The sequence below is a fragment of the Macaca fascicularis genome, chromosome 5 (assembly GCF_037993035.2).
Source record: "Macaca fascicularis isolate 582-1 chromosome 5, T2T-MFA8v1.1".
In the NCBI taxonomy this organism is placed as follows: Eukaryota; Metazoa; Chordata; class Mammalia; order Primates; family Cercopithecidae; genus Macaca; species Macaca fascicularis.
Window position 1 is genome coordinate 43,816,322 of NC_088379.1, and position 26,466 is coordinate 43,842,787.

General features: G+C 37.0%; 1 protein-coding gene across 1 annotated transcript in view; it reads right to left on the reverse strand.

Moving 5' to 3' along the window:
- The window catches only part of KCTD8 (potassium channel tetramerization domain containing 8), a 286,168-nt gene that overhangs the window by 183,402 nt on the left and 76,300 nt on the right, over positions 1-26,466 (reverse strand). The gene's annotated exons all lie outside the window — the stretch shown is intronic.

Here is a 26,466-nt window from a genome sequence, read left to right on the forward strand (position 1 = left end):
CTGGCCGGGAGGGTCCCACACCCACGGAGCCTCCCTCATTGCTAGCACAGCAGTCTGCTATCTCGCGGCCAGGCAGCCGCGAGGCTGGGGGAGGGGTGCCCGCCATTGCTGAGGCTTAAGTAGGTAAACAAAGCTGCTGGGAAGCTCGAACTGGGTGGAGCTCACAGCAGCTCAAGGAAACCTGCCTGTCTCTGTAGACTCCACCTCTGGGGACAGGGCACAGTAAACAACAAAAGCAGCAGAAACCTCTGCAGACGCAAACGACTCTGTCTGACAGCTTTGAAGAGAGCAGTGGATCTCCCAACAAGGAGGTTGAGATCTGAGAAGGGACAGACTGCCTGCTCAAGTGGGTCCCTGACCCCTGAGTAGCCTAACTGGGAGACATCCCCCACTAGGGGCAGTCTGACACCCCACACCTCAAAGGGTGGAGTACACCTCTGAAAGGAAGCCTCCAAAGCAAGAATCAGACAGGTACACTCACTGTTCAGCAATATTCTATCTTCTGCAGCCTCTGCTGCTGATACCCAGGCAAACAGGGTCTGGAGTGGACCTCAAGCAATCTCCAACAAACCTACAGCTGAGGGTCCTGACTGTTAGAAGGAAAACTATCAAACAGGAAGGACACCTACACCAAAACCCCATCAGTACGTCACCATCATCATCAAAGACCAGAGGCAGATAAAACCACAAAGATGGGGAAAAAGCAGGGCAGAAAAGCTGGAAATTCAAAAAATAAGAGCGCATCTCCCCCGGCAAAGGAGCGCAGCTCATTGCCAGCAACGGATCAAAGCTTGACACAGAATGACTTTGACGAGATGAGAGAAGGCTTCAGTCCATCAAACTTCTCAGAGCTAAAGGAGGAATTACGTACCCAGTGCAAAGAAACTAAAAATCTTGAAAAAAAAGTGGGAGAATTGATGGCTAGAGTAATTAATACAGAGAAGGTCATAAACAAAATGAAAGAGATGAAAACCATGACACGAGAAATACATGACAAATGCACAAGCTTCAGTAACCGACTCGATCAACTAGAAGAACGAGTATCAGCGATTGAGGATCAAATGAACGAAATGAAGCGAGAAGAGAAACCAAAAGAAAAAAGAAGAAACAGAAATGAACAAAGCCTGCAAGAAGTATGGGATTATGTAAAAAGACCAAATCTACGTCTGATTGGGGTGCCTGAAAGTGAGGGGGAAAATGGAACCAAGTTGGAAAACACTCTTCAGGATATCATCCAGGAGAACTTCCCCAACCTAGTAGGGCAGGCCAACATTCAAATCCAGGAAATACAGAGAATGCCACAAAGATACTCCTCGAGAAGAGCAACTCCAAGACACATAATTGCCAGATTCACCAAAGTTGAAATGAAGGAAAAAATCTTAAGGGCAGCCAGAGAGAAAGGTCGGGTTACCCACAAAGGGAAGCCCATCAGACTAACAGCAGATCTCTCGGCAGAAACTCTACAAGCCAGAATAGAGTGGGGGCCAATATTCAACATTCTTAAAGAAAAGAATTTTCAACCCAGAATTTCATATCCAGCCAAACTAAGTTTCATAAGTGAAGGAGAAATAAAATCCTTTACAGATAAGCAAATGCTTAGAGATTTTGTCACCACTAGGCCTGCCCTACAAGAGATCCTGAAAGAAGCACTAAACATGGAAAGGAACAACCGGTACCAACCATTGCAAAAACATGCAAAATGTAAAGACCATTTAGGCTAGGAAGAAACTGCATCAACTAACAAGCAAAATAACCAGTTAATATCATAATGGCAGGATCAAGTTCACACATAACAATCTTAACCTTAAATGTAAATGGACTAAATGCTCCAATTAAGAGACACAGAATGGCAAACTGGATAAAGAGTCAAGACCCATCAGTCTGCTGTATTCAGGAGACCCATCTCACATACAGAGACATACATAGGCTCAAAATAAAGGGATGGAGGAAGATTTACCAAGCAAATGGAGAACAAAAAAAAGCAGGGTTTGCAATCCTAGTCTCTGATAAAACACACTTTAAACCATCAAAGATCAAAACAGACAAAGAAGGCCATTACATAATGGTAAAAGGATCAATTCAACAGGAAGAGCTAACTATCCTAAATATATATGTACTCAATACAGGAGCACCCAGATTCATAAAGCAAGTCCTTACAGACTTACAAAGAGACTTAGACTCCCATACAATAATAAATGGAGACTTCAACACTCCACTGTCAATATTAGACAGATCAACGAGACAGAAAGTTAACAAGGATATCCAGGAATTGAACTCATCTCTGCAGCAAGCAGACCTAATAGACATCTATAGAACTCTCCACCCCAAATCAACAGAATATACATTCTTCTCAGCACCACATCGCACTTACTCCAAAATTGACCACATAATTGGAAGTAAAGCACTCATCAGCAAACGTACAAGAACAGAAATTATAACAAACTGTCTCTCAGACCACAGTGCAATCAAACTAGAACTCAGGACAAAGAAACTCAATCACAACCGCTCAACTACATGGAAACTGAAAAACCTGCTCCTGAATGACTACTGGGTACATAACAAAATGAAGGCAGAAATAAAGATGTTCTTTGAAACCAATGAGAACAAAGATACAACATACCAGAATCTCTGGGACACATTTAAAGCAGTGTGTAGAGGGAAATTTATAGCACTAAATGCCCACAAGAGAAAGCAGGAAAGATCTAAAATTGACACTCTAACATCACAATTAAAAGAACTAGAGAAGCAAGAGCAAACGCATTCAAAAGCTAGCAGAAGGCAAGAAATAACTAAGATCAGAGCAGAACTGAAGGAGATAGAGACACAAAAAACCCTCCAAAAAATCAATGAATCCAGGAGTTGGTTTTTTGAAAAGATCAACAAAATTGACAGACCGCTAGCAAGACTAATAAAGAAGAAAAGAGAGAAGAATCAAATCGACGCAATTAAAAATGATAAAGGGGATATCACCACCGACCCCACAGAAATACAAACTACCATCAGAGAATACTATAAACACCTCTACGCAAATAAACTAGAAAATCTAGAAGAAATGGATAATTTCCTGGACACTTACACTCTTCCAAGACTAAACCAGGAAGAAGTTGAATCCCTGAATAGACCAATAGCAGGCTCTGAAATTGAGTCAATAATTAATAGCCTACCAACGAAAAAAAGTCCAGGGCCAGATGGATTCACAGCTGAATTCTACCAGAGGTACAAGGAGGAGCTGGTACCATTCCTTCTGAAACTATTCCAATCAATAGAAAAAGAGGGAATCCTCCCTAACTCATTTTATGAGGCCAACATCATCCTGATACCAAAGCCTGGCAGAGACACAACAAAAAAAGAGAATTTTAGACCAATATCCCTGATGAACATCAATGCAAAAATCCTCAATAAAATTTGATGTGTGGATTCAGCAGCACATCAAAAAGCTTATCCACCATGATCAAGTGGGCTTCATCCCTGGGATGCAAGGCTGGTTCAACATTCGCAAATCAATAAACATAATCCAGCATATAAACAGAACCAAAGACAAGAACCACATGATTATCTCAATAGATGCAGAAAAGGCTTTTGACAAAATTGAACAGCCCTTCATGCTAAAAACGCTCAATAAATTCGGTATTGATGGAACGTACCTCAAAATAATAAGAGCTATTTATGCAAACCCACAGCCAATATCATACTCAATGGGCAAAAACTGGAAAAATTCCCTTTGAAAACTGGCACAAGACAAGGATGCCCTCTCTCACCACTCCTATTCAACATAGTGTTGGAAGTTCTGGCTAGGGCAATCAGGAAAGAGAAAGAAATCAAGGGTATTCAATTAGGAAAAGAAGAAGTCAAATTGTCCCTCTTTGCAGATGACATGATTGTATATTTAGAAAACCCCATTGTCTCAGCCCAAAATCTCCTTAAGCTGATAAGCAACTTCAGCAAAGTCTCAGGATACAAACTTAATGTGCAAAAATCACAAGCATTCGTATACACCAGTAACAGACAAACAGAGAGCCAAATCATGAATGAACTTCCATTCACAATTGCTTCAAAGAGAATAAAATACCTAGGAATCCAACTTACAAGGGATGTAAAGGACCTCTTCAAGGAGAACTACAAACCACTGCTCAGTGAAATAAAAGAGGACACAAACAAATGGAAGAACATACCATGCTCAGGGATAGGAAGAATCAATATCGTGAAAATGGCCATACTGCCCAAGGTTATTTATGGATTCAATGCCATCCCGATCAACCTACCAATGAGTTTCTTCACAGAATTGGAAAAAATTGCTTTAAAGTTCATATGGAACCATAAAAGAGCCCGCATCTCCAAGACAATCCTAAGTCAAAAGAACAAAGCTGGAGGCATCACGCTACCTGACTTCAAACTATACTACAAGGCTACAGTAACCAAAACAGCATGGTACTGGTACCAAAACAGAGATATAGACCAATGGAACAGAACAGAGTCCTCAGAAATAATACCACACATCTACAGCCATCTGATCTTTGACAAACCTGAGAGAAACAAGAAATGGGGAAAGGATTCCCTGTTCAATAAATGGTGCTGGGAAAATTGGCTAGCCATAAGCAGAAAGCTGAAACTGGATCCTTTCCTTACTCCTTATATGAAAATTAATTCAAGATGGATTAGAGACTTAAATGTTAGACCTAATACCATAAAAATCCTAGAGGAAAACCTAGGTAGTACCATTCAGGACATAGGCATGGGCAAAGACTTCATGTCTAAAACACCAAAAGCAACGGCAGCAAAGCCAAAATTGACAAATGGGATCTAATTAAACTAAAGAGCTTCTGCACAGCAAAAGAAACTACCATCAGAATGAACAGGCAACCTACAGAATGGGAGAAAATTTTTGCAATCTACTCATCTGACAAAGGGCTAATATCCAGAACCTACAAAGAACTCAAACAAATTTACAAGAAAAAAACAAACAACCCCATCACAAAGTGGGCAAAGGATATGAACAGACATTTTTCAAAAGAAGACATTCATACAGCCAACAGACACATGAAAAAATGCTCATCATCACTGGTCATCAGAGAAATGCAAATCAAAACCACAATGAGATACCATCTCACACCAGTTAGAATGGCAATCATTAAAAAGTCAGGAAACAACAGGTGCTGGAGAGGATGTGGAGAAATAGGAACACTTTTACACTGTTGGTGGGACTGTAAACTAGTTCAACCATTATGGAAAACAGTATGGCGATTCCTCAAAGATCTAGAACTAGATGTACCATATAACCCAGCCATCCCATTACTGGGTATATACCCAAAGGATTATAAATCATGCTGCTATAAAGACACATGCACACATATGTTTTTTTGCGGTACTATTCACAATAGCAAAGACTTGGAATCAACCCAAATGTCCATCAGTGACAGACTGGATTAAGAAAATGTGGCACATATACACCATGGAATACTATGCAGCCATAAAAAAGGATGAGTTTGTGTCCTTTGTAGGGACATGGATGCAGCTGGAAACCATCATTCTTAGCAAACTATCACAAGAACAGGAAACCAAACACCGTATGTTCTCACTCATAGGTGGGAACTGAACAATGAGATCACTTGGACTCAGGAAGGGGAACATCACACACCGGGGCCTATCATGGGGAGGGGGGAGGGGTGAGGGATTGCATTGGGAGCTATACCTGATGTAAATGACGAGTTGATGGGTGCTGACGAGTTGATGGGTGGAGCACAGCAACATGGCACAAGTATACATATGTAACAAACCTGCACGTTATGCACATGTACCCTAGAACTTAAAGTATAATAATAATAAAAATAAATAAATAAAAATTAAAAATAAAAATAAAAACATGAAATACTTAGTAGTAATGCCTCAGTTTCTTCCTGAACAGGAGTAGATTTGTGAAACTCTTAAAAAGTAGGAAACATTTCTGCTGTTAGTCACTTTGAACTAGTTTTCTAAACAATAATAATTTTTAAATACTCAAGGTGATATGTAATCTGCATTGCTGAAATGGTATGGTAGGTCCCTTTGAGCCATTGTAGGAAAAACACAATTATACTAGATTTTGCCAATTTTTAATGATTTAATGAGAAAAAGATTGATCTCTATGAGAGATAATCTTGAAATAATAGGATATTAATGAATATTAAAAGCTAAATAATACATTAAATCACCAAGTGGTTGTAGAAAGCTTTCTTTGTGTCTGATGTAGTTCTAAGTGCCATAAACATGCATAAGTATAATACTGGCCTTGCTATTGCGTACCTTATAGTCAGAAAACCAGAAGTAACTATTATCCAAAGCAATAACTGTTAAGTGTCATAAGAAAGTGAAAATCTCAGAGCCCCACAAATCTCAGAAAGAAAAAGGGTCATTTTAGGCTGTTTACATTTAATCAGGAATCAGGGGATATGCTGTTAGTTGACTTTAATGGATTGGTAGCATTTCAACAAATGATGAAGGGAGAGGAGATAAAAAATTCCAGGCAGCAGAAATATAAATAGAGGTGAATGTACAGAAATAGAAAAGCCAAAGACAGGATAGAAAAGTTCTGAGCAGACTTTGGCTAAAATGCCAGCCACATGTAGGTGAATCAATGTAAGTGCTGACAGGTTGTCTGAGAACAAATTTTGGTTGATTTTAGGTGCAAAGTTAAGAATTTAGAACTTTATTTCTTAGGCAGATGAGAAGCATAAAGAGAATATGCATTATTTTATTTTAATCACAACCTCAACTTTTATGAGTTTTCTGGTAATACTTCAACTTGGGTATTTTAATGTCTTTACTATAAAATGAAGCATGTGTCTAAAAATCACAAAGATAGTAACCAGTATTTGTTCCAAATCCATAGTATTTATATAAAACAATAAAGAATGGCTCCTATAATAATATGAGCAGGGTAGCATTTGTGGAAGATCAAATAGTGTTGTAGAATGTAGGGCAAAACAGTGAAGGAAATGACTCAAGTGAGGACATCATGAAGTGATTATAAACATAGTCTAGGTGAGTTGAAATAGAAACCAGGGGTAATTGTGGTAAGAACATAATGGAAAACAAATATTTCAAATGATACTACAGAAAATCTACTTAGCTTCTTTATGAATTATAAAGAGGATACTAGTATAACTTCAAGTGGCTAGTTTCTTCTGTGTGAAAGGTAATTTTTTTTACAAAATCTCATTAAAAAGTTAACATATTTAAGACTAAAAAAATTTTATAGCAGATATTTAAATACTAAGAAATAGGTCAGTGATTCCAAATATAATTTTTAAATACTCAAAATGTTATAAAATATATTTATAATATTTAATCCATCTGCTTTATGTTTTTTCTTTTCATAATGTGGGTTAAAACAGGCTAGTAAAATTAGGGCCAAAATAAGCATGTTGTTATATGTTGTTATATGGCTTTAAATTATTTTTTAAATTGATATTTTCAATTCATTTATATTGGAAAGGAGGTTGTGTGCAAGATGGTAATTTAACCAAGGAGCTGGAGGAATTAAAAATAAATTTTGTTTTCAAATCAATGGAAAGCATCATTAATTATAAGTACGTTTTTGATCCCTGTCACTGTGGCATCAAATCACAGAATTATTAGAAGAAAATCAGTAAAAGCAACTGAAACTACTATGACTTTTTTATTCCATTGTAAGCCATATCAAAGCTTTAGAACTAAGAGAAATGCTTCCAACTTATTTATTCTAAGTTAAAGAAGGCATTTAAAAATGTATCTTTGATGTATTCCTACAAATTGTAATACTGGGACTAGAACTTCTCTCTCAGGGTAAGGATCAGGAGGAGCTCAGGCATCTAACTGAAAACTCTGCCTCCAGCATCAAACAGTGAATGCAGTTCACTGCAAGCCAACAAAGACAAGGATCAGACTTGAGTAAAATGAAATGATGTAAGAAGGACCAAGAAAGAGAGGGGAGATGTCAGAAAACAGAATTTCTCCTCTAAGCACATTTGTAATTTTGCACCAATTTATGAGTAATCCTTTATGTGTTCAAAACAACATACTGGTTCTATTCAAATTAAGCAACATGCAAGTGTTGCTGCCAGGGCTCTCTATCCTAAATAAAAGACTCCTAGTATACACACAGTAGTCACTTTTATTGCTTTCATGTAGACTAATCAGCTAGCTAAACATTCATATCTGCACTTAAATCAATAACCACATTTATGTCTTGGTATCAATAACATGGGGGTTGGTTGAAGGACAAATTTTGTCCAATTGTGGACAAAAAACCATTTGTGGTGCTTGAAAAATTAAATGTTCTTATGTAAAAGAAAAATTAAACATAGATCTTACACCTTTAACCAAAAAATCAACTAAAAACGGATCATGGATCTAAATATAAAACACAAAACTATAAAATTCCTATAAGATAATAAAGGAAAAAAATATATGATCTTGGATTTGGCAGTCACTTTTTAGATACAACATGAAAAACACTATCCATAAAAGAAAAACTTGATGTTAGTCATTAAAATTAAAAACTTCTGTTCATCAAAAGACAATGTTAAGACAATGAAAATGCAAGTCATATACTGGGGAATATGTTTGCAAAACACATATCTGATAAAGGACTTGTATCCAAAATACAAAGAACTCTTAAAATACAACAGTAGGAAAAGAATAAAAAAATCTAATTTTTAAAAAGTTACAATATTTGAATAGATGCCACACACACAAATATTACAGATGGCAAATAAGCAGATGAAAAGTGGCTCAATGTGATATGTCATTAGGGAACTGCAAATTAAAACAATGAGCTACTACTGCACACCTATCAGAATGGCTAAAATCCAAAACAGTGACAAAACCTGAGAGTAAGAAAATGGCGCAATGAGAACTCTCATTCTTGATGAAAATAGAAAATTGCACAGCCCTTTGGAAAACAGTCTGACAGTTTCTTGCAAAACTAAACATAGTCTTATCATATGATCCATAAATTGTACTTTATCCAAATGATTTGAAAACTTATACCCATACAAAAACCTGAACACAAATGTCTAGCAATCATAGTCATAATTTCCAAAACTTGAGAGGAATCAAGATGTTCTTTAATAGATAAACAGACCTATAAGCTGTGGCTTGGAATTATTCAGCAATAAAAAGAAATAAGCTATCAAGCCAAGAAATGACATGGAGGGAACTTAAATACATATTTCTAAGTGAAAGAAGCCAGTATAAAAAGGCTACATGCATGTGATTCAAAATATATAATATTCTGGGAAAAGCAAAACTGTAAAGCCAGTAAAAAAAAAAGTAAATGGCTCCCCGGGGTAAGGCAGGGAGTGAGGGAAGGAGGAGAGATTAACAAGAGGAGCACAGGATACTTTTAGAGCTATACAACTACTCTGTATGAAACTGTAATGGTAGATACATGACATTGTACACTTCCAAAAACTGTAGAATGTACAATACAAAGAGTAAACCCTAAAATAAACTATGGACTATATGTAATAATAGTGTTAATATTGGTTAATCAGTTATAACAAATGTACCACACTAATTCAAAATATAACAGGGAAAACTGTGCAGGGAGAGTGGTGGGCATATGGGAGCTCCCTGTTTCTGCAAAATGTTTCTGTAAACCTATATGTTTTCTAAAAAATAAAGTCTATTAATACTTTTTGACAAAAAAAATTTGTGAACTAAACAGTTCTTGAGAAAAACAGAACTATGCTTAAGAACATTAAGGAAAAAATGTCTTTATAATGTTAATCGTGTCTAGTTCCACAAAAATAATCAAACTGTACTTGAATTAAAAGGATGATTTCAATAAAAGGGTATGTTATATTAATCATTGAAATGTTTTAAGATTCTTTAGCTATTTTAGATGAATTCATAAAAATGAATGCACCAAATGGAACATGGAAATGTTGAGAACAATGACATTGAGTAAAAAAACAAGATAAATGAAAACAGTCAAAAGGTATCACCTGTAACCTTTTATAAAGGCAAAAAATAATAATCTTAACAAAATAAATCTACCCAGTCTTGGCAACAGTGTGGGATAGAGGACAGTATCACCCAAACTGATAAAGATTAAATTGTTCCAAACTTTTTGGAGGGCAGATAATTCTGTATTGAAATTTTAAATGTGTAAACCACATGACCCAGAAATCTCATCTAGAAATTTATCCTCAGGAGATAATCAGTCATGGGCAAAAAAGATTTATGTACAAGAAGATACATTCAAGTCTTGTATAATTGGAAAAATTGGAAGTAACACACATGTCCATCAAAGAGGAAACTATTAAATAAATCATGGCCACACATTACAGTGGATTACTATGCAATCATCAAAATGGAGCTGCTATACATTTCTTTGACAAAAAACACCTTGATTACAAATCCAGTTTGTAAAGGAGGTTGTAAAATTACAATATGACATGATTTATATAAAATTATATATAGGTTGTTGGCATATTTACATTTGTATGTGTTTCTCTGTTTTTGTTGGGTGCAAAGATAGTTTGCTTTTACTTTTATACTTTACTTTTTAAGAATGTAGACCTAGAAAAAAAAATCATTAAAACAAGCAGGCAAGCAAACAAACAAGACACGGAGGCTTATATGTGGGGACCTCCATGAAGGAGACTCAAATGGTTTGGCTCTGTGTCTTCACCCAAATCTCATGTTAACTTGAGATTCCCATTGTTGGGGAGGGACCTGATGGGAGGTGACTTGGTCATGGGGGTGTATTTCCTTATTGCTATTCTCGTGATAAGGACTGAGTTCTCACAAGATCTGATGCTTTAAAAGTGTGTGGCACTTCTCCCTTCACTCTATTTTCTGCTGCCATGTGAAGATGTGCTTGCTTCCTCTTCGTCTTCTGCTATGATTGTAAGTGTCCTGAGGCCTCCCAGCCATGCTTTCTACTAAGCCTGCAGAACCGTGAGTCAATTAAATCTCTTTTCTTCATAAGTTACTCAATCGCAGGGAGTTTTTCATTTATATCAGTGTGAGAATGAACTAATACAGAGACGTAGCCATGTGGATTACCCTACTTCATCAAATTATCATCATCAGCAGCAGTAGCATCAATGTTGTAGCCACAGTTCCTTGCAGTAGGATTTGGAATTACAAATATCATTACCCATTTCTGGAAACTTCATTAAGCAACACAGTCTTCCACTTACTACCCTTCTATTATTTGTATAGTCCTAGAAATCTCTAACCATATGGCAGGTATACACTCTCCTCCCTCCAATTATTTCTTTACCTACTTAGAAAACTTTAATGAGTCCCCATTGCTGTTATAGCAAAGATGAAATGTTTTAAGACCCTGCATGAGTGGCTGATAGACATCCTCTCCAACCTCACAGTAAGCCACATTCTTTGCTGCAATCCAGTCACAGTAGTCTTCCTTCAGTCCCTCATACTTGCTGGGCTCCCTCCTTCTACAAGCTCTTCACATAGTCTGTTCCTTCTTCCTTTTCCTCTTCCCCTTCCCCTAGTTAACTCTGCTTATCCTCTACATCTTACCTCAGGCATAGTGTCCTCAGGAGAACCCTTTTTGACCTCCCTCACTAGTAGAAATCCCCCATTATGGAATCACATAACATCATGTATTACTCCTTTTTTTTTGCTCTTATTATGGTTTCAATTTATGATAAATGTGATTAATATCTGTCTCCCATACTTCAGAATAAACCCCAATAGTACAAAGAGAATATCTAGTTTTGCTTACCATTGCACTACAAGGACACAGCCTGATACACAGAAGGAATTCAATAAATTATTCATTTAATGAATACATGAATCAATCAACCAACCAATCAATCAGTCAATCTCGAAGATAACAGAACTCTTAGATCCTCCATTATTGGACCCAGTTTAGCACAGGAGGCTGTGATGTTTACATTTTACATTACAACAAGAAATTATGTATATACAATCATGGACAGAAGTATTTTCAAATACCAGCAAAATTAGAGTAAAAGGTATTTCCTCTTAGTACTAAACATTATGTTGGCCCCAACACACTTGAAATTAGAATTAATGCCACTATTGATTCAATTAACTAAATGTGTCATTGTTGAATACCTCTAAGACAGCTATAGAAAAAAATGACGATGGTGTTTCTTTTGCTGACTTTCAGTCTGATGATCGAGGCAGATGCCTTTTCAAATCTTTCCAGCTATTGAATGTATAAAATATAGCAAGTGACACTATAGAAACCATCACTCATCAAAGATATTCATGATTTGATATAATATTTAAAGCTTTCATTGTAGGCTGCTATCTTAAATGATGATAGGACAAAAAAAAAAAAAGAATCCACAGAGTAAAAAAAAAAAAAAATTTTTTTCTTCAAAAAATCTTTTGGTTGCTTTATCAAGATGTCAAGAAGCTGAAGGCCTCTGACATGGACAGTCATGCCCTGCCAGTGAGATTAAGGATAAAATCAAGATTTTCACAGACAACATATAGAACTTCTTGAAGAGTTTCTTCAGTGTCTGGTTTATATTGGTCTTAAAAGCAAATTGGGATGGCCATGTTGGCTCACGCCCGTAATCTCAGCACTTTGAGAGGCTGAGGTGGGCGGATCACCTGAGGTGGGCGGATCACCTGAGGTCAGAAGTTTGAGACCAGCACAGCCAACATGGTGAAACCCTGTCTCTACTAAAAATACAAAATTAGCCAGGCATGGTGGCACATGCCTGTAGTCCCAGCTACTTGGGAGGCTGAGGCAGGAGAAATGCTTAAACTCAAAGGGTGAAGGTTGCAGTGAGTCCAGACTGCACCACTGTACTCCAGCCCAGGCGACTGAGGAAGATTCCTTCTCAAAAAAAAAAGAAAAAAAAAAAAAAAGCAAATCGAATTCTGCATGAGCCATATACTGGAATTCAGCCAATTACCACTGAAACTCAATGACACTAATAGTTTGGGGTGAGATTACGTGGAGGACCACATTTGAGTGTATGAAGAACCCTTACAAATACGGATAAAATTAGCTATGCTTTAGATCCCCTGACTGTTGGAATTAGTCAGTAGCAGAAAGATAAATATGGATTTTGGCACCCAGAACTGGAACAGGTTTTTTGAGGAGAAAAGCTGTTATGTAAACTATAAGTAAAAAAGTAAGCCCAGAGACAACAAACAATAAGCCCTATTGATTCATCTTTGTCCAACAGTATTTTCAAAATCACTTGCCTCAGAGAAAGCAATCTCAATTCGGGTTATAGTTAAATATGAAGGGCAATGATGACATTTGAGAAAGGATTAAAATTCCTATAATCATTAAGAAAATACACTTCCTAGAAATCTTACCTTTTGGCACATTTCAGTATCTGCACTGAGCTGCTTCTGCCTTGATTTTATACTTGAATGGACTTCAGTGAGTCATCAGTATAGCCACTGCTCAGTTATTTCTGTCCTCTTTTGGCAGTTACATGTAAGCTGGTTGGCCACCAGCAACTCTACTCAAGTATTCATAGTAGCTGAATGCCCAGTGGTATAAGGAAGATGTGGAATGAGAAAGTTCCTTTCTGGTTAAGGGGAAAAAGTCAGAGTACTTACTAGGATGAAAGAGCTTTACACTGGAATAAGAATGGATTAAAGAAGGAGGGGAATTCACTTGGCACAGTCTTCTGTAATTGATTGGACAGAGATTATTTAAATTCCTTTGATATGGTTTGTACTTCTAATTAGGTCATGTTTAGGGTTCTAGAAAACAATTCCCAAAGAAAAAATGTCTGCCTTCTACATAGAAGAGTTAATTGCCACTTCAATATACACTCCATTGTTCAAAACCAGCTAAGAGTATGTTCAAAAGAAAAGACCCATTCCAACCTGTCAGCAGGATTCACACATTTTATATGAAGGATTTTGCAAATTACAGAGCACTTAACATGCCAGGTCTTCTGACTTTTGCTAAACTTACTTGATAACCACTTATAAAATAAAAGGGATTGGTGTAGCACGGTGGCTCATGCCTGTAATCACAGCACTTTGGGAGGCCAAGGTGGGTGGATCTCCTGAGCCCAGGAGTTCATGAACAGCCTGGGCTACGTGGCAAAACCCTGCCTTTACAAAAATTAGCCAGGCATGGTGGCACATACTTGTAGACCCAGTGACCAGAGAGGCTGAAGTGGGAGAGTCACCCTCAGCCAGGGCGGTTGTGGTTGCAGTAAGCCAAGGTTGCACCATTGCACCCACAAGCCTGGGCAACGGAGAGACAGTCTGTCTCAAAAAATAAAAATTTAAAAAAGTCATAAGAAGCTACCGTAATCGATGGATACAATTGCTTTCACTGGCATTTATTTTCTGAGCACTTACAGTTTTGCTTTTTTCTAACAAACAATATCATACTTATTGGCTAGAATTTTACTGTAATTTACATAAATTCTTGACACACTTTTTGAATTAAAAAATAGCTACCTATTTCAAATGCTGAAGAAAATAAAGATGGATGAGAACTAACATCTTCTGACATTGCAATTCTGTTTCTGTCATCTTAGATATCATGGTTGAGTTCTCTTTCACCTGCAAACTTCACATCAGTCTGGGTTTTTTTAAGCAAAAACTTCCCAGAAATCCAGTACTAGACTTCAACTTAAATTCCACAGGCCATAATTGAGTTACATTGCTTAGTCTAGTTAAAAGAAAAGTGCTAAAAGTATTTCTTTTCCAGACTCAATTCCTAGAAGTGGCAAGGGAGAAGGAGGTAGAAATGAATGGTGAATTAGCCTAACAGTACTGGCCCCTATATTAGTCAGGGTTCTCCAAAGAAACAGAACCAATAGAAGATACTGTAAACTGACATATAGAAAGACATTTATTGCAAAGAATTAGCTCATATGATATGGAAGCCATGAAGCCCCACAATTTGCTGTCTGCAAGCTGAAAGGTGAGGAAAGGCAGTGGTGAAATTCAGACTGATCGCCTGAGAACCAGGGAGGTCAATGGTGTAAATCCAGGTCAAGTCTGATGGCCCAAGAACCAGGAGTGCTATTGTTGGAGGACAGGAGATGGTGAATGTTCCAGTTCAAGCAGAGAAGGTGAATTTGCCCTTTCTCTTCCCCTTTGGTGGTAATCATGCAGTCAATTGATTGGATGATGCCTGCCTACTTTAGTGAGGGAAATCTGCTTTGCCTGCTCAACCTATTCAAATGCTCATCTCTTATATTCTAAGAGGTACTTCCAGGAATACTGTTTTATCAACTATCTGGGTATCACTTAGTCCAGTCAAGTTGACAAATAAAATTAGCCATTACAACCACAAAAATTGTATGTTTGAAACAAGTTATATAAGAACAGCGGCTTTATCTATTGGTTTTGTATCCCTGAGGTAGAGCACACTGTTTGGCAAAGAGTAATGTTCAATAAGTGGTTGATGGATGAATGGATTGGTAAATGAATGGAATATAGGTAGTTGTTAAAAGTATATTATCAAAGGATATTGAAAACATTGGAGGTTATTCCCAATTAAATATTAAATGAAAAAAGCAGAATGCAAACATATATATTATATGATCTCAATCCTAAAACATACACATACAAATAAGTTTGAAAATAAATTCCAGGTTGTTAAAAGTGGTTCTCTCTAGTTAGTATTTTTATGAGTTACAACCCTGCTGCACGTCAGCATCCACATTGTAAAATAGATGAATCCCCAATTCAGGTCACGATGATAATAAAATGAAATGAATATATCTCAATTGTTAGGTATCCGAAAGAATATATTTTCTTCCCTTTCTTATTTTTTATTAAGGTTCTGGCCAGTTTTTAAATTTTGTGATTCAGCCTTGTTTTCTTTCCATCCTGATTCCCTCAATCTCTCCTCTGCATAACTTATAAAGTTTATGGTTACATTTTTCTGATCCTCTACTATAAAACAATATTGTCTATAAAATGGTAAAAATAAATTGGTGACAATCTTTACATTTCTGAGGAGCAATGCATCTGCTTTTTCTAATTGAAATAGCACTATTCCCTACTAGAAAATATTTTCATGCTATAATTATTCAGTATTTTAATGAGCACAATGTGTCATTCACTCTATCAGACTAATATAATAAAGTCCTTACTATCCAGGGGGTGACATTCCAGAAAAAAAAACAAACAGATGTACCAAAAATTATTGGTAAATTAGGTAGATGCACCAGTGAACACTGTGTCACTCACTCTATCAGACTAGTGTAATACAGTCCTTACTCTCAACGGGCTCACATTCCAAAAAAAAATACAGATGTACCAAAAATTAGTGGTCAATTAGGCAGATGCACTGGTAATGCTAAAGCTACACTGAGGGTATAGGCACAAGCATGGAGAAAAGCTACAGGATCAACCTAAGGGCAGGAAGGATCAAGGCAGCTTTATAGAGGAGGTGACAGAAGAGCAGGTCTGTATTTCAGGAACAGTTAAACTGAGTGGAAGCAAAGAGGTAAAGAATTAAAGAAGAAAAAGAGGATGTCTTCTGAAGAATTCCTTATTTCTATGTAAAGAAACTTTTTTCCCCCTTCAGTCTGTTTACTTACAAACCAAAATCCAGAAAGTTTCTCATTTAAAAAATATTTCACTCTTTTAGAAAAGAAAGGTCTTAAAGCTGATAATAAGATGTCTTTCCAGGCAGAGATTTGTGTCTTAATTTATGCTTTTTCAAATCAGGCAATATTTCAGAGACATTACTTTAATTCTTTTAAAAACCTGGGACACGATTACAAGTTGCACGCTTGCTGCAAAGAAATAATTCCACATTATCTTTCATTGCAGCACAACTATAATTAACATCCCAGCTGTATCAATGGCTTTAGAAATTCATATGGTAGGTTTCAGCAGCTCACATAAAACATGGACACTTTTCTATTCAATAATATAGAATTATGCATCTGTGGCTAATAATTTTTCTTACAAATTTGCCATCTCTTTCACTACATTTACATTACATTTACAATGCTTATAGACTAAGACCCTCAAAAAAGGTCAACACAGGCTGGGCGCCGTGGCTTACGCCTGTATTCCCAGCACTTTGGGAGGCTGAGGCAGGTGGATCATGAGGTCAGGAGCTCGAGACCAGCCTGATCAGCATGGTGAAACTCTGTCTCTACTAAAAATACTAAAATTAGCCAGGCATGGTGGCACACGCCTGTAGTCCCAGCTACTCAGGAGGCTGAGGCAGGAGAATCGCTTGAACCTGGGAGGCAGAGGTTGCAGTGAGCCAAGATCACACCACTGCACTCCAGCCCGGTGTCAGAGTGAGACTCTGTCTCAAAAAAAGAGAAAAAAATGGTCAAGAGAGTATTGTGATGACTAAGGGCTCCAGAGTGGGGCTGCCTGGGATCAAATCCCAGCTCTGCCACTCACTGGCTCTATGATTCTTGGTACCTAACTTGTTTATCCCGCATTTCCTCTTTGTAAATGGAGACCGTAAGAGTACCTACCTCATAGTGTCATTATGCAGATAAAATGATTTAATATTTTAAAGCTTGTACTCTGTATCTTGACCCATAAGAAGTATTATACAAGTTTAGTTGTTTTTAATTATTTTTTAAATCATCAGTGTATTCCAGGACTAACATGATTCCTGGCACTCAACAGATAGTAAATATGTCTTCCACAAATAAATGAAAAATATCATTACCAGATTGTTTTTTCCCATCTTATTCTTGTATTTTTCTCAGACTCTCTTTCTTTTACTTTCCCATGCCACATTCCCTTCTAAAAAGATTAAGATAAGTATCTCTTATTCTTCCTCCCTCTTTCATTCTCATTTCAGATGTCCAGTCAATACTCCAACATAGTATGAAACCTTGGATTAGACATTGTGGTATAAGACATTGTCTTAGAGATCTGAGAATCTGAGACATTCTCAGATCTCACTCATCACATTAAAAGATCGGCTTAGTTCAAAACATGTAAATTTGTTTTTTTCCAAGTACTATTCTTTAGAACACAAAATACTTTAGGCGACTACATAAGCAAGGTAAGGGAAGATTACAACCTTCTTGGCACAATTTTGGCAATCTCCAAAATCAGTTTATTATGTAGGCAATGGCTAATATTCTTTAATCTAGGTTACTTATAATTTTTTTAGATGACTGCACAGGCTTTTACTATACTGTAATAGGTTGACCCAAATGTAAAGTGAAGATTAATGCAAAAATGCATATAAATGTGCTTGTTGAATAGAAAGGACAATCAAGATGCAGAGGAGAGAATAGCGGGCAGACCTAAAGACTGCTAGCTCCCACCTTTTCTTCTACAGTTTGCTTGCCTCTCTCTCGGCCTTTACAGAATCAGAGGTAGTGTCTTACTCTACAGTAAGGGAATGCTGGCTGAAGGGAATGTTGTGGCTGGTTCGATCTTTGATGCAGACCACTTAAGCTTTCTCTGTATCACTAATAAGGCTGTTACATGTTCTTATCAATGTGTGTTCACTGGTGTAGTACTTTGAATTTTCTTCAAGATCTTTACCTTTTCATTCACAACTTGGCTGTCTGGTGCAAGAGACATAGCTTTTGGTCTGCCTTGGGTTTTGACATGCCTTCCTCACAAATCTTAATCATTTCTAGTTCTTGTTGAAAGTGAGAGACATGTGACTCATTTCACTTGAACACTTAAAGGCCACTGTAGGGAGGCTTGAGGTGAGGGAGAGAGATGTGGGGGGAGGCTGATTGGTGGAGCAGTCAGAACACATACAACATTAATCAATTAAGGTTGCCATGTTTTATGGGTGTGGTTCGTGCCCTCCCAAAAAACAATTACAGGAGTAAAATCAAAGATAACTGATCACAGATCATCATAACAGATATAATAATAATGAAAAAGTTTTAAATATTGTGAGAATTGTCAAAATGTGACACAGAGACATGAAGTGAGAGCATGCTGTCGGAAAATGATGCTAATAGATTGTTTGATACAAGGTTGTCACAAAACTTCAATTTATTTTAAAAAATACCTGCAAAGTGAAATAAAAGTGCAGTAAAACAAGGTATGCCTATACTTTTAAAGTATTATGACATTCATTCACCTGAATTGTTTATGTTTTACATTAAGAGACTTCAATATTGGAAAGTTAAGCATTGCGTCAATTATTTCCATGAAGCAAAGGATGTAAGATAATAAAGAGTCAGACAATGTGGCCAGTAGAGAGGAGCAGGGGCAGCCTGCTCAGGAACACAAGGTGTATGCTGGGAGCAAGAGGTAAGAAACAAGGAAGACAGAACTCCAGGAAGTATCTGAGGCAAGGGATAAAGTGCTAGGAAATTCTACACGAAAGTGACCAAGATAGAAATCAAAGTAGCCTAGGAAAGTACATACAAATGAAGGAAGATAAATTAGAAAGATAAGTAAGAAAATAAGGGGGTGAAGGAATAGGAGTAAAACAACAGTCAATGAATCAGGAAACAAGTGCAATGTGAAGGGATCTAGAGATTGCTGTGAGATGTCTCTGTTCCTGGATCCTCACTCGGTGAGCCGAAGACCCCTGGGCTTCCTCAGTAGCCAAAGGCTAGTAATTATAGGATCTGTATCTTCAGATTCCAGGTTCTCTTGAGCTCCCCTGGATTACAGTTGTCTACGGAAAACCTTTTATTGCCAAATCCAACTGCAAGCCAGAAGTAAGGGAGTACTTTGAAATAATCTACAAAAATTAGCTTCCTGGTGCGTCTCATACAAGGTTTGTCAGTCATGACAACAATAGATTATTTAACAAAACCATATTGTTTACCTGTCTTTACTTTAGGGGATTATACCTAATTCCCTCGGAGATTATACTTAATCTCTTTCTCACACCCCAGAAAACATCCTTTGCCTTCACAACTCAGCAAGGGTTGGAGGAAGTATTTTGTGTCTCTCTACTCTTCACTCATTAATTTTCTTCTACATCCTTTCCCCCCTACCTGTAAGGGAAGTGATTATGTGGTTGGAGTGATTGAGACCGCAGAAATTGCTGCCACTGGTTGCAATTATTGTTTCTCTGAAACAAGACACAGATTTACCACTCATAACTCCCTCACACACTGCATGATGGATGTACCAGAAATAAAATCCAGGATTTTGTGGACCGTGCATGTTCTTTCCCTAACCCCCATAGGAAGCACACCAGAGTCAGGCCCCCAACCTTCATTCCTGAGGTTAAGACTGGAATTGTCTCTTCTCATGTTCTGTGGTGCTCTCTGGTTGGCTCATTTAGGATTGCATGGGGTGCACAATGTTCCATGCAGCCAAATGGTAAATGTACTTAGATTTGCGAAAAGAATGTAGGGCTGCCACCCCTACTTCAGCCTTAAGACAAAATCATGCTCTCAGCAGTTTCACCAGAGAGAAATGCACTTTGAACCTGTGGGGACTTCATTTATAAAGTTTATTTTCTTTAGCCTTAATGACCCATGTATCTACTGTTGATGTTTTCTACTGCGACGAAGACAAAGAAGAAACCTATGTGATTTTCACCTCACTCCAATAATACACGTGAGAAACACAAAGTACTAATGCTGGCTATGTGCCAGGCAATGGGAATACAGAAATGAATGAAAAGTGATGCTTTTCACCAAGGACCTCACATTCTAATCAGGGATATAAAAACTGTACTAGGACTAAAAGGAGTGAAAGGAGCACCAACAGAGAAGTACTTAATTCTGACTGGAGGAAGTCAAAGATCATTTTTGTTTTGGGTCTTGAAGAATGTGTGTCAGGTTCTTAAATTGAAAAGGAGAGAAGGGTCTTCCTGGCAAAGTAAGTAACATGCAGAAGCAGCAAGAGGCATGGAAAGATGTAGAATCTGTAAATCACTGGGTTGGTTGAGTACATGGAATGACTGAGAAAGACAGAGAAACAATCCTTGAGAAAAGACTCATCTCCAACATTTGCAGGACTCAGTAAAAACATAAATGAGGTCTACACACTACATGTTTAAGTATTTAAAAGGTATAAATCAAACGAAGCTACTGTTAAATAAAATATGCTCTAGCCTCCTCCATTTACAAATAAACAGTCTTAACAACGTGGAGGCAACACTGGAATTTAGAATTCTTACATTCCTTAAGGCTTCAAGGCAGTGCTCAGTAATGTGTGGAGAGACAGGTTCCATACTCCGGCCAGCCCCACTTCTCTTCTTCCCCTGGCTCCTTCTCTTAATGTGAGGGTTTTCTCTCACATATGATTGGACACTGCAGCCTGCAAAATTAAGCTCCATTCACACTTCCTGAGAAGTGCCGTTTCTGGGCCATCCCTTAGGTCTAAGGGAAAGCACACTGGCAAACAGTCTACTCATGGAAGGACAGAGCTATGGAGGAGGCCAGCACAGGCTCAGGAAGCAGGCTCAAGGCCATTTTTGGTGGATAGAATTATGGGGTCCTGACTGCCTCAAGCACAGCCTAAAAGAAGGCACAGCTGCAGGGTGGTCACCAGTCCTTGGTCCCAGATGTAACCTATGCTTGGGAAAAATCAGAACTAAAGAAGGGCCAGAATGGGTCCAGCTTACGGTGTCCAGGATACAAGTTCCTCTTGCTTGAGTCTAAGCACTATTCCACTACAAAAGAAAGGAGAAAAGTCATAGAGGGATTTGCTCTTTACGTCTTCTGTTTATTATCTTGTAGGTAACATGGCTTCACTGAAGAAAACCACATGATTAGACAGGCCTTGACGGAAGCAGTGTGGACTTGCTATCTTAAGGATCTGTAAGCTTGCTTGTACTATATTACGTCTTCTTCTTTCCCTTCCCTGCTCTTGTGAAGCTTTTCTTGAGCCCAAGCATTAGATAAAAAATCATTCCTTTCTCTATCTTCCTAGGGAACACTTTTCATAATTCTGTTTGCCACACATAGGCAATTTTGCTGCACAGATATTTGCTTTCCTCCATAGACTGTGAAATGATGAGATCACCTGTGTGTAAAGTTAACTCTTAGTAAACTGGGAATTCTCTTTGTTAAATGAATATATCACCTATGATGATACATTATGATAGAATGATTATATTATTGAAATATGGTACATGTTACTGACTAGAGCAATAATTAAAGATAAAAACCCAAGTTATGCCTATTTCTCCTTACAACTGAAAAAAGAATGAAACATTATTTCACATCTGAGTTATATTAGAGCACAGCTATTACATGAGTCCCAAGTCACATAAAGATTTGGGGGTTGTATTGGTTTCCTAAGGCTGCTGTTACCACAAATTTTCTGCAGTTATAAATTATAATAAACTTGGTGTCTTGAAACAACAAAAATATATTCTTGTATAGTTCTGGAGGTCAGAAGTCCAAAATTACTCTTAGTGGGCTAAAATCAAACTGCTGAAAAGACTAGTTTCTTCCAAAGCCTCTACAGGAGAATCTGCTTCCTCTTCTTTGCTAAGCTCCAGAGGCCACTTACATTCCTTAGCTCATGACCCCATCCTTCATCTTCAAAGCCAGCTGCAGAGCATCTTCTAATCTCTCTCTCTGACTCTGAACATCTTGTTTCTTACAAGGATCTGCTGTGATTACATTGGGCCCACACAGGTAATCCAGGATAATATCTCCATCTCAAGATCCTTAACTTGAACCATTTGCAAAGTTCCTTTTGCCATATAAAGTAACATACTATCAGGTTTCCTGGATTAGATCATGGACATCTTTTGGGGGTTATTATTAAATCTATCCGGGGGCAATTGTTTTTATTCACAAGTAAATCAATACTTTATATGAATGTAAAAGTTAGTTACACTTTGAGCATGCAATGTAAATGAAAAATGACTAAATAAAATGAAATTGTGCAGAACTGTCCCTAACCTTGTGAAGCAAACACACCTTGGAATTAGAGTGCACTAAGTGATAGACTACAGAGATCTATTATTAGGATTTTTGCACACAGAAGATTACCACTGTATATACTTGATCTTGGCCAAGGAAGCTCTTTTTATTTAATTTGGAAATTTTGTACAAATCGTGGGATTAGTCCATGGAAACTAAAACCATTGCAGGTGTGTGTGTGTGTGTGTGTGTGGTTAAGCACACATGCACATATGTATGAAAGGGAGACAAGATGGCACTTCACAAAGATTCCATGTTACCTACAGTTTACTGTAAAATAACTTCCATTAGATGGCACACTGCAAACGATATCAGCTTTATAATTTGATTGAAACACCATATTAAACTAAGTAATGGATTTAAGTATTGTTGCCAAGCAAAATTACATTAATTTTTACATTAAAATTTGTATCTGAATCTATCCTATTACGTGACCACCACATATACCATGGTAATCTAGCAATTGCACAGACCTGACTTATATTTTAAAATCACACTCAAAGCCTAAAACTTTTATTGGTTCACTTTGTAATTTCCCTAATATAGTGAGGTGTTCTTTTTTAAGTAAATAAAAAATATTATCATATTTTATATTTATCCTGTATATCAACACTGAATTTAGCATTGTCTTATAAGACACACATTATCTAGCTTATACAGATATACATACTGACATAGCCATAGATATAGATCTGTTTTTTCCCTAAAGTGTCACACTTAAATATACAACTTACCAATCATAGTGAGCCTCAAGATTAGCCCTAGGTAAACTGCAGAGAAATAAAATTTACCTCTTCTGTTACTGTTCTATGACATGACACTTCATATACACCATCCTTCCTTATAAGACCTTCATTTTTCTAATGGTCCCTAACAACATTATCAAATTAAGCTATTCCAGATTCTACTCTCAGACTTATACAGCCTATTCAAACACAACCAACCACAAAATACAGAAGTAAATCTATTGAATACCTTAACCAAATGGAGAATGAGTGCATGTTAAAATCAATATTGGCCAAGGTTAAGCCCAAAGTAGGTATTTTAATTATATATAATAAACTGCAAGGTCATAAGACTAAATCTGAGATTTTATCAAATAATTTTAATTATTAATTTCATATTAATATAATTTTATTATTTAAAATGTTGACAGTCACATTTTAAAAGTTTGACCTTATAGTACATAAATGATAATTTCTTACTACAGAGTTTCCATGATGCTTCTGTGGTCACCAAATTTCACATCTGCAACCATAAATACAGTTTCACTTTGCAGTGAATAAAGAAAATATTTAGGGTGTACATCAGTTTGCTCCATCATGTTATTTTCCTCATATGTTTTATGTCTACATTGAAGATGATTCATCATGTATCTTTTTAGAATTTGGGGGGTTTTCCTCTTATAAAATGGTGAAGTGCAAAGTTCACATTATTTTTCACTCTTGTCCACCAAATGTGAAGACTCTCAAAGTGAAACCTTCCTTTGTTTAATTTTTTTAAATTAGAATTATGAAGTCATGTAATCTATTATTCTACCATTTATTATAATTAAAATGTCATAAACACTTGTGGATTCAAAAAGAATATAATGTCTACCTCAGCTATCTAATTAATACACTCACTCTTAATAGCCCCATTAAATTTCAATATATTTTCAAATTTATTTATGTGGAAATTCTTAATATTTCTGTTAATAAAATTAGGAGCATTCACAATTATTGCTTGTGCTAGTATTTAACTCATATACTAATGTATACTTCAATATATAAATTCCATGGGAGATTTTCACTCTAAGTTACATCTAAAATATTTGCCTACTTTTAAAAATGAATGCTTATCTCCAATTTACAAAACCTCTAGAACTAATATATGAACTCAGCAAAACTGTAAAATTAACCCACAAAAGTCAGTAGTATCTCTACACACAAACAATAAATAATCAGAAAGGAAAGTGAGAAGACAATTTCATTTAAAATAGCATCGAAAATAATAAAATACTTAGCAAAAAAGATACGCATAGATTGAAAGTGAAAGGATGAAAAAAGATATTCCATGCAAACAGAAACCAAAATTAAGCAGGAGTAGCTATACTTAAATTAAATTAAGTAGACTTTAAGTCAAAAAGTATAAAAAGAGACAATTATATTGTTTGGTTGTTTGTCCCCTCCAAATGTCATGTCAAAATGGGATTGCCAATGCTGGAGGTGGGGCCTGGTGATTAGATCATAGAGGCAGACCCTTCATGAATGGCTTCATGTCATCCCCTTGGCAATGGCTGAGTTCTCACTCTGAGATCTGGTTGTTTAAAAGTGTGTGGTGCCTCCCCACTTCTCTCTTGCTCCTGTTCTCGCACGTGATGCACTGGCTTTCCCTTCACCTTCCACCATGATTGGGAACTTCCTGAGGCCCTCACCAGGAGCAAATGCTGGCACCATGCTTGTCCAGTCAACAGAACCACGAGCCAATTAAAACTATTTTCTTTAATTACCCTGATCCAGGTATTTCTCTATGGCAACTTAAGAACAGACTAATAGAGACAAAGAAGGTCATTATATAATGATAAAGGGATACATTCATCAAGAGAATATAATAAATTGCAAATATATCGGTACCCCAAACAGGAGCACTCAGATACATAAAGCAAATAATATTAGTTTTACATGAAGGAATAGACTCTAATATAATAATAATTAGGAACTACAACACCCCACTCTCCACTCTCCACATTGGACAGATTACCTGGACAGAAAATCAACAAGCATCAGATTTGAACTGCACTACAGACATGGCATCAACAGAATGAAGGACAACAACCATATGATCATCTCAATATATAGAGAAAATACATTTGAAAAAAAATAACCCCCTTTGTGAAAACAGCCCTCAACAAATTAGGTATAGAAGGAGCATACATCAATACAATAAAGGCCATATATGACAAACCCATAGTTAAGATCATACTGAATGGGGAAAAGCTGAGAGCTTTTCTGTAAGAACTCAAACAAGACGGCCAGGTGCGGTAGCTCACACCTGTAATCTCAGTACTTTGGGAGACCCAGGCAGGCGGATTACCCAAGGTCCAGAGTTCAAGACCATCTTGGCCAACGTGGTAAAAACATATCTCTACTAAAAATACAAAAAATTAGCCGGGCATGGTGGTGGGCGCCTGTAATTCCAGCTACCCAGAAGGCTGAGATAGAAGAATCATTTGAACTCAGGAGGCGGAGGTTGCAGTGAGTTGAGATTGTGCCATTGCATGCCAGCCTGGGCAACAAGAATGAAACTCCATCTCAAAAAAAAAAAAAAAAAAGAACTCAAACAAGACAAGAATGTCCACTGCCACCACTATTATTGAATATAATACTGAAACTTCTAGCCAGAGCAATTAAACCTAAGAAAGAAAGGAAATCCAAATTGGAAAAAAAGAAAGTCAAACTGTCCCTGTTTGCAGATGACATGATCTTATATGTAGAAAAATGTGATGACTCTACCAAAAAGCTCTTACAACTGATACATTTAATAATGTTCTAGAATACAAAGTCAACATACAAAAATCAGTAATGTTTCTATACGCTAACAACAAATGAACTGACCAAAAAAAACAAGAAAGCGATCCATTTTATAATAGCTATTAAAAACAAAATAAAATACCTAGAATACCTATGAATAAATTAAACCAAGGAGATAAAAGATT